Here is an 11,832-nt window from a genome sequence, read left to right as displayed (position 1 = left end):
TCATATAACACCCAGTGCTCCATGCAGTACGTGCCCTCCTTAATACCCATCACCGGGCTAACCAATCCCCCCTCCCCCCTCCCCTCTAAAACCCTGTTTGTTTCTCAGGTCCATAGTCTCTCATGGTTCATCTCTCCCTCCAATTCCCCCCGCCCATTTTTCCCTTCCTTCTCCTAATGTCCTCCATGTTATTCCTTATGTTCCACAAATAAGTGAAACCATATGATAATTGACTTTCTCTGCTTGACTTCTTTCACTTAGCATAATCTCCTCCAGTCCCATCCATGTTGATGTAAAAGTTGGGTATTCATCTTTTCTGATGGCTGAGTAATATTCCATTGTATATATAGACCACATCTTTTTCTTCCTCAAGGACACCACAAGTCCTGCTGCCCTTTCAATGGTGGTAATTATTCTTCTATGCCCCACCCACATTAGGGCTGAGAACTAGACTGGTTATTCTAATTCCCCAATGACACTGCCAAGTAATTACTCATACCTGCTTGTGTAAAACCTCCACTTTAAGTTTGTATCATCCAGCTGAAGAATCTTCTATTCCTCCTTATTGCTATCAGTTACTGACCTTCTACCTTGGGTATTCTACTTTACTCCTAGATTTGAGGAACTGGCTTACAGTCTTTTTGATTACTTCATGCTTTGCATGAATTCATGTCTATGTGGACAATTTAGCTAATGGTCTTCCTTGGCCTCCTCATTTCTAGAGACATTGAATTTGTTTTGGTCATCCCTTGATCATTTGGTCATACCCTTGGTCATTCACCAGGAATTTTTTCTCGAAGTTTTGAGCTTTCGGGGCACTTGGGTGGCTCAGTCGTTAAGTGTCTGCCTTCGGCTCAGGTCACGATCCCAGGGTCCTGGGATCAAGCCCCACATCCGGCTCCCTGCTCGACAGAAAGCCTGCTTCCCCCTCTCCCATTCCCTCTGCTTGTGTTCCCTCTCTCACAGTGTCTCTCTCTGTCAAATAAATAAATAAAATCTTAAAAAAAAAGAAGTTTTAAGCTTTCGTATCTAATTGACTACAACCTTTCTTTCAATCTATCTAGTTCTTGTAGCCTTTTCTCCTACTACTGTCTCTTTGACCTCATCTACCTCTTCTATTTTTGAATATGTCCATATTCTCTCTACCAATCAGATTATTTTTTTGTGGTCTGATTTTCTTTCCCTGAACAGACAGGGCTCTTATAATAGGCAGTCTGGACAGACCATAGTCTCTCTCTTACACCTAATTTCTGTGCACTTTTTAAAAAAGATTTTGTTTATTTATTTGTGAGAGAGAGAGAGAGGAGAAAGGGCACACACATGCAAGCAGGGGGTAGGGAGTAGCAGAGGGAGAGGGACAAGCAGACTCCATGCTGAGCATGGAGCCCAAGGTTGGGGGAGGCTCGATCCCACTACCTAGAGATCATGACCTGAGCCTAAATCAAGTGTCAGACACTTAACCGACAGAGCCACCCAGGTGCCCCTGTACACTTTTTAAAAAAGCCAAATGCAAGCAGGAAACTCCAACCCTTGACCAATCCTATGATTCTAGTAGTGATTAAAAGGGGATACAGAAATAAGGGAGGGTTTTTGTTTCTGTTTTTGCTTTTATTTTTATGAACAAGTCTTGAGCATGTTTATAGCCTTCATATGGGAAGGGTCTAATAGGGGAAGGGTTACAAGAGAGTAGGGGGACATTTGAAGGAGGAAGAGCCAGGAGAAGAAGGGACATCGTAGCTGTGTAGTAGATCTTTGCAGAAGTTGTTGTCACCACAGCCGAGTCACCACTGCTGCCACACCACCTCAACCTACCATGCCAAGACCTTGGAGAAGACCTTCAAGTGGTGCTGTGACTTCGAACAAAGAATGAAAGATGCCAGAGTTACCCAAGAGCAGCATCCTACCAAAATCCCAGTGATAAGAGAACCATACAAGGGTGGGGGAGAAAAAAAAGGAACTACAGGGTGAGAAGCAGTGTCCTATCCTGGATAAAACTGAGTTCCTTGCACCTGATCACATCAACATGAGTGAACTCATCAAAATAATTACAAGGCTCCTACAGTTCAACGCCAATCAAGCCTTCTTCCTGGTAGTGAACGGACACAGCACGGTGAGCGTATCCATGCCAATTTCTGAAATGTGCAAAAGTGAGAAGCATGAAATGGTTTCCTGTATATGGTGTATGCCTGTCAGGAGACATTTGGAATGAAATTGTTGGTGTAAGATTAGAAAAATGTGTCTGTTCTATTTTTCTCCTTTGTCCTCCATAGGGTAAGTTTTGAGCTCTCATACCTATTTTTTCCTGTTGCTGCTAACTAATGGCTTTCTAAGACTTGGTCTTGAAAAACCACAGGCCCTCATAATTATGGTAAAAGAAATCTCAGTAAGATAAGGAAAAATGTTTAGTCTTCTAGAATGTCAGAAAAGCAGATACTAGTTTGTATCATAAAACTCCTCGTAAATGTTAATTCTAATTAAGAGACACCCTGACTTCAGAGATTGTTGCTGTGGCCTGTGAAAATAACCTTTAACATCTAAAAAGTCTGTAATTCTGATTGGTTGTCTTACTTAATAATTTATTGCCCTGGTATTAATTTTTAAACTGACATCCCTATTTCCTAAAAGGTTTAAATATGCTTTGTAGTAGGTTGAATTGTGTCTCCCCAAAAGATATGTCCAAGCCTTAACTCCCTGTACTTGTGAATGTGACCTTACTTGGAAACAGATCTTTGTATTCGTAATTAAGAAAAGAATCTCAAGATGAGATCATCCTAGATTAGAATGAATCCTAAATCCAAAGACAGTTGCCCTTAGAAGTAACAGAAAAGGGGGTGCCTGGCTGGATTAGTTGGTAGAGTGTGTCACTCTTGATCTTGGGGTTGTGGGCTCAAGCCCCACTTTGGGTGTAGAGATTACTTTAAAAATAAAATCTTTTTAAAAAAGGTGACACAAAAGAAGACACACAGAGTCACACAGTGGAGAATGTCATGTGATGGAAGCAGAAATTGGAGGGGTTTTTACAAGTGTTTACAAGCCAAGGTTTGCCTACAGCCACCAGAAACTAGGAGAGAGGCATAGAATGGATTCCCTCAAAGCCTCCAAAGGGTATCAACCCTGCTGACACCTTGATTTCGGACTTCTGGCTTCCACAACTGTGAGAGAATAAATTTCTGTTGTTTTAAGGCACCCAGTGGTGATTTGTTATGATAGCCCTAGGAAACTGATACACACACATTGTTGTTGGTTTTTTTCTTAATGAAATGAGAACCTCATGGGCACTGCCCTCTTATCCTTCATGCATGGAGATTAAAAACAAAGAAACAAAAGCTATGACTGGTATCTTTCTTTTTAAAGATTTTATTTTTTTGACAGAGAAACACAGTGAGAGAGGGAACACAAGCAGAGGGAGTGGGAGAGGGAGAAGCAGGCTTCCCGCGGAGCAGGGAGCCCGATGCGGGGCTCGATCCCAGGACCCTGGGATCATGACCTGAGCCAAGGCAGACGCTTAACAACTGAGCCACCCAGGCGCCCCTGACTGGTATCTTTCTTAAGTAAACAGAAAGTCTATTCTCATTCAAATTAGTGAGGGAGTCCAAGAAATAGGCATTTGGGGTATTATCAAAATGCTGGGGGAATAGCAAGATGGACGGTCCTAGTTATGAAACCCAAACTACCTCTTGTTGGATTAGACTCTGGATTCTGAAGCTGCTCGCCTGGCAGAGTGGGAGGACTGGGGAATGTAGCCCCAAAGTCCTATTAACAATGGTGGAGTCAGTGTGGGACCAAAGGGTGGGTAACTGTACTTTTATTTTAATGGAATTGGCTATTTGTTTTTTATTTTTATTTATTTATTTTTTAAAGATTTTATTTATTTATTTGAGAGAGAATGAGAGAGAGCATGAGGGGGGGGAGGGTCGGAGGGAGAAGCAGACCCCCCGCTGAGCAGGGTGCCCGATGCGGGACTCGATCCCGGGACTCCAGGATCATGACCTGGGCCGAAGGCAGTCGCTTAACCGACTGAGCCACCCAGGCGCCCCGGTTCCCTCATTTGTAATGCCCTCCTTCTTTTTTCCCCCTACAATCTAAAGCACTTTGGAGAGCTCAGTTTAGACCCACCTTCCGCTTCCTTACAGTAGTCTTTCACCAACCCAGCCCATATCCATCTCCTCTTTCCTCTTAAGTTCTTTTTTTTTTTTAAGATCTTATTTATTTATTTGAGAGAGAGAGAATGAGAGAGAGCACATGAGAGTGGGGAGGGTCAGGGGGAGAAGCAGACTCCCTGCCGAGCAGGGAGCCCGACGCGGGACTCGATCCCGGGACTCCAGGATCATGACCTGAGCCGAAGGCAGTCGCTTAACCGACTGAGCCACCCAGGCGCCCGGCTATTTGTTTTTTAAAACATCAATGTCATCATCTAATGTGCTGCAAATCTTTCACAAGTATGCTGATCAATTTTGATCAATATGTAAAACCATATGTGGTGGAGTACAAATTTACTTTTATTACACAGATGTGTACAGAAACTGTAGCTTATTTTCTATAATCTGCAATTTCTTGTGAACCCCTTATCCACCTTATTAGGTGGAATGGAAAAAAATAATTCTAGCTTTTAGTTGAGTCTGATAAGCTTAGTCTAATTAAGTAATTGAACAATTTCTTTAGGTAAATCAGATTCTTATGTGTGGTTCAGTTTTTCAGATTTGGCCCCTGAATTTTGATAGTAGAAATGGCCCTTAACAAAAGGCCCATATTCTAGATTCCTGATTGATGGAGTCATCTCCCCTGTTTTTTAAAGAGTTATCTCCAGAGATATCTTAACAACTTACCTGTGGCCTTCAGACTTATTATGACTCCAACAATCATGTCAGATTCCTTTGTGTATGTTCATACGTCCATTGCCAATCACCTAAAGACCAATTTGCCAAACAGATTATATCAACAAAATTCTGGAAGAAAATTCCCACTACCGTATCTCCTCTAGATAACATTGCTGGCCCACCGACCTCACCATTGCAGAATTTGCAAACAATACTTTAATATGGTCTTTTACTAAAACCCACAATTCTATGCAATGAAGGCTCTCCTGCAATTTCCTACACCATTGACCACAACCCTGTAGGACATCTACATTATGCAAACCAGAGGTGCTAAGTATGCACAACCACAGTGGCCCACAGGAGGGGCAATCCAGTGGAATTCCCTGTCTAATTCTCTTCTTGCTGTGCTTGTATAATCTGTTCCTATCAAAATCTGGAAGATGACTTTTTGGGTCCATTCAAAACCACCGAGGTAACCAACTCCATTGAATTCTACCCTTCATTATGCTAGTCTGTGATATTTTCCCCTATTACCGTTCTGTGTTGTGCCTCAGGAGGCCTGTCCTGCCCCCCCTTCTCCTGACGTGGGAAGCCAAAGTTTACAGCAGAAGATAATACTGGTTTTATGGAACCATAAACATCTCTAACACCTGGTCCACTGGAAAGGATTAGACCCAGAAGAGCTGTCATTGGAACCAAACTCCCACTTCAATAAGAATAATAGCAATACTGATGTTTAAAAAGTGCTTACTATGTGTCAGTCACTGTTCTAAGGACTTTATATTAATTAACTTATTTAATCCTCATGATTATCCTATGTATTAAATTCTTTTATTTCCTCCAAGTGATGCCTTATGCATTAGAGAACTTTAGTATTATCTGTCAAGCTCAAAATTTTCTTTTCTGATATTCACTACATATCCTAAATCAGTTTTTTTATTATACAAGCCCATAATTTCTTATTCAAAACCTTGGGCACCATGTGTTCTGAGATTCAGAAAATTTAAGATTTTAGAAAGGCACTAATCTCTGTGTATTGTACATTATATAACACCCCTGGCAGGATCTGGGGAAGTACTCATAATTAAACACAGATTTCTGCAGCAAATAAATGCATATTCATTTAATATGGATATTAAAGATTATATACAACCTCACTCAGTTTAGGCCACCAAAAAAACTCAAGTCGTGTTTTTTTGTTTTGTTACTTTTGAATACTAGCTTTTTTGAGATATCCATGTACCCTCAATGAATTTCACCCTCCAAAAGCCTATGATTCAGTGGTTTTTAGTATATTTTGAAAGTTGTGTATTGATCACCACTATCTAATTCTAGAAAATTCATTACCCAAAAAGAAATTCCATAACCATTAGCAGTCACTCCCTATTTCTCTCTCACCCTAGTCTTTAGCAACCTCTAATCAACTTTCTGTCTCTAATGATTTGCCTATTCTGAGTATTTCATATAAATAGAATCATAGAATAAGTACCTTTTCAGTCTGGCTTCTTTCACTTAGCATAATGTTTTCACAGTTCCATCCATGTTGTAGCCTGTATCAGTACCTCATTCCTTTTTATGACTGAATAATGTTCCATTGTGCAGATGTACCACATTTTATTGATCGCTTCATCAGTTGATGGATATTTGGGTTGTTTCCACTTCGTGGCTATTATGAATAATGCTGCTATGAACATTTGTGTACACGTTTTTGTGTGAACATAGGCTTTTGATTTTTAAAAATTTTTTATTGTTATGTTAATCACCATACATTACATCATTAGTTTTTGATGTAGTGTTCCATGATTCATTGTTTGCGTATAACACACGCAGTGCTCCGTGCAGTACGTGCCCTCTTTAATACCCATCACCAGGCTAACCCATCCTCCCACCCCCCTTCCCTCTAGAACCCTCAGGTTGTTTCTCAGAGTCCATAGTCTCTCATGGTTCGTCTCCCCCTCTGATTTCCCCCCCTTCATTCTTCCCTTCCTGCTATCTTCTTCATCTTTGTCTTTTTTTTTTTTAACATATAATGTATTATTTGCATCAGAGGTACAGATCTGTGATTCAACAGTCTTGCACACTTCACAGTGCTCACCATAGCACATACCCTCCCCAGTGTTTATCACCCAGACACCCCATCCCTCCAACCCCCCCCACTCCAGCAACCCTCAGTTTGTTTCCTGAGATTAAGAATTCCTCATATCAGTGAGGTCATATGATACACGTCTTTCCCTGATTGACTTATTTCGCTCAGCATAACACCCTCCAGTTCCATCCATGTCATTGCAAATGGCAAGATCTCATTCCTTTTGATGGCTGCACAATATTCCATTGTATATATATACCACCTCTTCTTTATCCATTCATCTGTCGATGGACATCTTGGCTCTTTCCACAGTTTGGCTATTGTGGACATTACTGCTATAAACATTGGGATGCACGTACCCCTTCAGATCCCTACATTTGTATCTTTGGGGTAAATACCCAGTAGTGCAATTGCTGGATCGTATGGTAGCTCTATTTTCAACTTTTTGAGGAACCTCTATACTGTTTTCCATAGTGGTTGCACCAGCTTGCATTCCCACCAACAGTGTAGGAGGGTTCCCCTTTCTCCTCATCCCCGCCAACATCTGTCGTTTCCTGACTTGTTAATTTTATATGTTTTGATTTTTATGGGCAAATACCCTGGAGTGGAATTGCTTGGTCATAAGGTCATTTAACTTTTTGAGGTACTGCCAAACTATTTTCCAAAGCAGCTACATCATTTTACATTGTCAACAGCAATGGATGAGAGTTCCAGTTCCTTTATATCCTTGCCAATACTTGTTATACAATTTTTTTTTAAAATTAGAGTCATCCTAGTGGATGGGAAATGGTATCTCAGTGTGTTTTTCATTTGCATTTCTCTAATGACTAATGATGTTGAGCATCTTTTCATGTGCTTAATGGCCATTGGTATATCTTCTTTGGAGGAGTGTCTATACAAACGTATTGATTATTTTTTAAATTGGATTATTTGTCTTTTTGCTGAGTTGTAAGAATTTTTTGTGTATTCTGGATTCAAGTCCCTTATCAAACATATGATTTGCAAATATTTTTCTCTATTTTATGTTTGTCTTTTTAGTTTCTTTATGGTATTTTTGAAGCACAAATGTTTTTAATTTTGATGAAGTCCAAATTACCTATTTTTAATTTGTTTTCTTATGTTGTAGGTGTAATATCTAAGAAACTATTGCATAATCCAAAGTTGTGAAAATTTACTTCTTTTTTTTGTAAGAGTTTTAAGTTCTTACATGTGGGTCTTTTATCCATTTTGAGTTAATATTTGTATATTATGGGAGGTAGTGAGGTTTGCTGCCAAATGAGTTATGAAAACAAGCTTTCATATTTCAGAGATTGTTGGATTTCAGAAGAATACTTAAGGCATGGAGGCTCTTATGATCCTGCCCTCTGACCAAAGGTGATCAAACTAGACATAGACAAATCACCTAAGCTGGAAAAAATGTTATTTTAAGGACAGTAGCCAGTCTCTGTATTGTGTGATAAAGCTTGGAATTGTTCTGTAAGCATTTTAGTGATCCCTTTAGTCTTGGAGATGTTGAGTAATGAGTAATTCTACTTAGTGTGTTGGGGAGGGTCCTGACCCAGTGAAACAAAACAAATTAATATGATTAATTTTGAGATAATAGATGTTTGGTTTAGTATTATGAATTATGTGCATCTTCTACATTGTGTGCATTTTTTTTTTTTTTTTATGGAACAGGCTGCTTACAGTTAGTTGTTTTCTTTATAATTCCAGAATTAGGTTGCTTTATGACAGAATATAATCATTATTTTTCTTTGGGAATGTGTCTATCATATAAATGTTTGTTTATGAGAAATTGGAAGAGCAGACCATAAGAGGAACATGAAGATCTGAAATCTTTTCATTGTAACCTGGAGGGAAGTGTGTGAAAAGGAGCTGGACTGGATCTGACATGGTGGCATCTGAGTGGGACCGTCAGTGAGCCACAGGTGATCTTAGTTAAGGTTGAATAAGTCAGACTTTCGAAACTCTACTGTCAACTATTATGGATTGGCTTCCTGCAGCCAGGGTCCATATCATATTTTGCATGGTGGGAAATAGGAGATCTTTTCTGAATACCATGCTCATTCCCACCATCAGTCATCCTCAAGGAGGAAATGTGGCTGCTAAGTAGAGAAGGCCAGCCTTTTACTCTGGCTGGGTTTGGGAAAGAGAGGGAAAGCCCATGGTCTGGGAAAGAAAAGATAACAACTGTTGAAAGGACTCCTAACTTTGGGAGGAGAACTGTCATTCTACAATACTATGGCCAACTGAAGATCATTTGTAGGGAACCCTCTGTGGTAAAGTATTGCCAGTAGATACCAGGGCAATGATGACTAAAATTTTGTTTTAAATAATCATCTTTTCCTGTGTTGTAGATTCTTTTATCTTTAAGTCAGCAGTTACACTGATGAACACTAAAGACTCAGGTTAGCTGTGCTTTGAGATTTTAGGGAGGTGCCTATGTCTACACTTGGCGCAAAGTTTTAGGTGGATACCCTGGGCAGGATGGAGAAAAGATTTTAAGATAGTAGGAAGAGATCTTGTGAGAAACAGAGTGGTAGGCTGGAGGAAGAGATGGCAAGAAACAATAATGATATATTTGTGGGGACATGTAAGCATTTCCGAAGGAATCTTAGAAGTACTTGGGGAATGGACAAAACGCTCTGAGGTCACATAGGATGGAGGCTTAAGCTGTGTTAGCTGGACATAAAAGAGAAAGGTGATCCCCTCATTTCTTCGGAATTTGGAGGATATTTGAAGGTTATATTTATAACCCAAAGAACCTTGGATACCAGGATATGTTAGAACATTTTAGAGGGAAGGAATCTGGGACAAGCCCTGGTTTTCTAAACCTTGGCAGGGTAGGTCTGAATGTGGGAAGTGAGAAGCTTTCCTGGGTGCTACACCTTTAAGTCAGTCTGGCAAATGTGAAAATGTCAGCTGTAGACAGGCTAGTACTGTTTGTGGTTATGTATTGAACTTCATTTCCTTTCCAATTCTGTTTCCATCTGACCCTAATTCTTGGCTTCACCTCTTGTTTACAGTTCTGCTCCTGCTCATTAGACTGGCATTGGTATTTGGTATTCCCTGTTGGACTTTTGGCCTTTCCTCAAGGATGTGGCTGACAGCCACTTTAGTATTTCAAGTCTCAGAATCAAGCTTTGTTTTGGGGTGATGAAAATGCTCTAAAATTAGATTGCGGTGATGGTTGCCCAACTCTGTGAACATACTAAAAACCACTGACATGTACACTTTAAATGTGTGAATTTTATGGTATATGAATAATAAATATGGTATGTGAATAAAGCTGTTAAAAAATCAAGCTCTGGATTACTGGCCAGTGCACAATAAAAATAATAGTAGCTTATATTTTTAGAGTATTGAGTATGGGCAGCAAAATGGTCTGAAGACTTTGTTCATAATTTGCACCGCAACTATATGAGGTAGGTATTATCATCGTCCTTACTTTTACAGAAAAGGAACATGTAATTTTCTCTCAGCCTTACAGCTTATCTGTGCCAGAGCCAAGATAAGAATTGGAAGTCTGGCTTCACAATCAGTACTCTTTGCCACTATGCTATAGTGTGGTGTTAGGTCAGGGTGGGATTTAAGTATGTCTGTTTTTCTCATGTGAAAAAGGAGGTAAAATTAGGCGCTGAGAATGGTAGTGGGGGTGGTCATTGAATGGTTGGAATAAAGTACTGAAGTGAATCAGAAGTTGTATCATTTATCTATTGCTACATAATAAACTACCCCCAAACTCAATGGCTTAAAACAATAACTATTTCTTTTGTTCACGTGTCTGCAGGGTAGTCCTTGTGGTCTGGGTCAGGCTGGGCTGATTCTGGTTTGTGATTGGTTGACTGGCAGGGGGCTAGATAGGAAAATATTTAAGTTGATTTTTCTGAGGCATTTTATTTTATTTTTTAAAGATTTCATTTTATTTTAGAGAGAGAGAGAGCGCAAGCGCATGTGGGGGCAGGGGTGGGGAGGAGCAGAGGGGGAGGGAGAGGGAAAGAATTTCAAGTAGACTCCCCTCTGAGTGCCAAGCCCCATGCAGAGCTCAATCTCACGACCCTGAGATCATGACCTAAGCCCAAACCAAGTGTCCGATGCTTAATTGATGGAGCCATCCAGGCACCTCTATTTTCTTAGGCATTTTACATTGGCTTAAGGAGTAATATAGAATATTATCAATTGAAGCGTAGTGGAAGTTCAGTTTTCCAAATCTTATTTAACAGTTATTCTTAATCATCTAGGAGAAAGAGGATACAATGTGTATTTGGGTTGCCAATAAATGATTGAGCCTGTTCGCTTAGATTACTTACGTTAGTTCCTTTTGAGACTTCAGTCTAATCTTTCATTTAGACACTATCCTGAAGATATTTTATTATCCTATGTTTCAGTTATTGAAGAAACATTCCTGCAATGTATCTTGGATAATCAAGTCTCCTCTGAAGCTCTATCATCTCATAGAATAGGAATTCACTTTAGATTCAACTCCCTGTGACTCTCTTAGTAGTCTTAAATGCCTTTTTCATACTTGACTTTACTGATCTAGCTAAAAACTAGAGGATCATTTCCTTGGCCATTTGGGGTTTACGAGATACCCAGGGACTTCTATTTCTATTTCTATTTTGCCCATTTCCATGATTTTTTCCCTGATGGATGGTTGCATGTCCCAGTGGATGTGAACTAAACTGTAGTCTTACATTTATGCCATAATACTGCCTTGGTAGACCACTCAGCTTAGTCTGTCAGTTCTTTTGATGGGTCTTGTATGAGATAGGCCATGTAGGACAAGCCGGGTTGTCCACCAGGTTGCTCCTAGGAAATGAGGATTGTGGTTTTTATTTCAGGCCTCTTTCTTTTCTGGGGTCACAAGGCCATACGTATTGTGGTCAGTGTTTTTTGTTTTTTGTTTTGTTTTAATTTAAAATTTGAGTA

General features: G+C 39.9%; 1 pseudogene; it reads left to right on the top strand.

Annotated features, from left to right (window-relative positions):
- The first annotated feature begins 400 nt into the window (after nt 1-400).
- On the top strand, nt 401-2,223 carry LOC123842009 (microtubule-associated proteins 1A/1B light chain 3B-like; annotated as a pseudogene).
- Nucleotides 2,224-11,832: the final 9,609 nt, after the last annotated feature.

Source organism: Mirounga angustirostris, unplaced genomic scaffold (assembly GCF_029215605.1).
Source record: "Mirounga angustirostris isolate CCGP_5_RB_7025 unplaced genomic scaffold, mMirAng1.0.hap1 SCAF_4, whole genome shotgun sequence".
In the NCBI taxonomy this organism is placed as follows: Eukaryota; Metazoa; Chordata; class Mammalia; order Carnivora; family Phocidae; genus Mirounga; species Mirounga angustirostris.
This window is presented reverse-complemented; position numbering and strand designations above follow the sequence as displayed.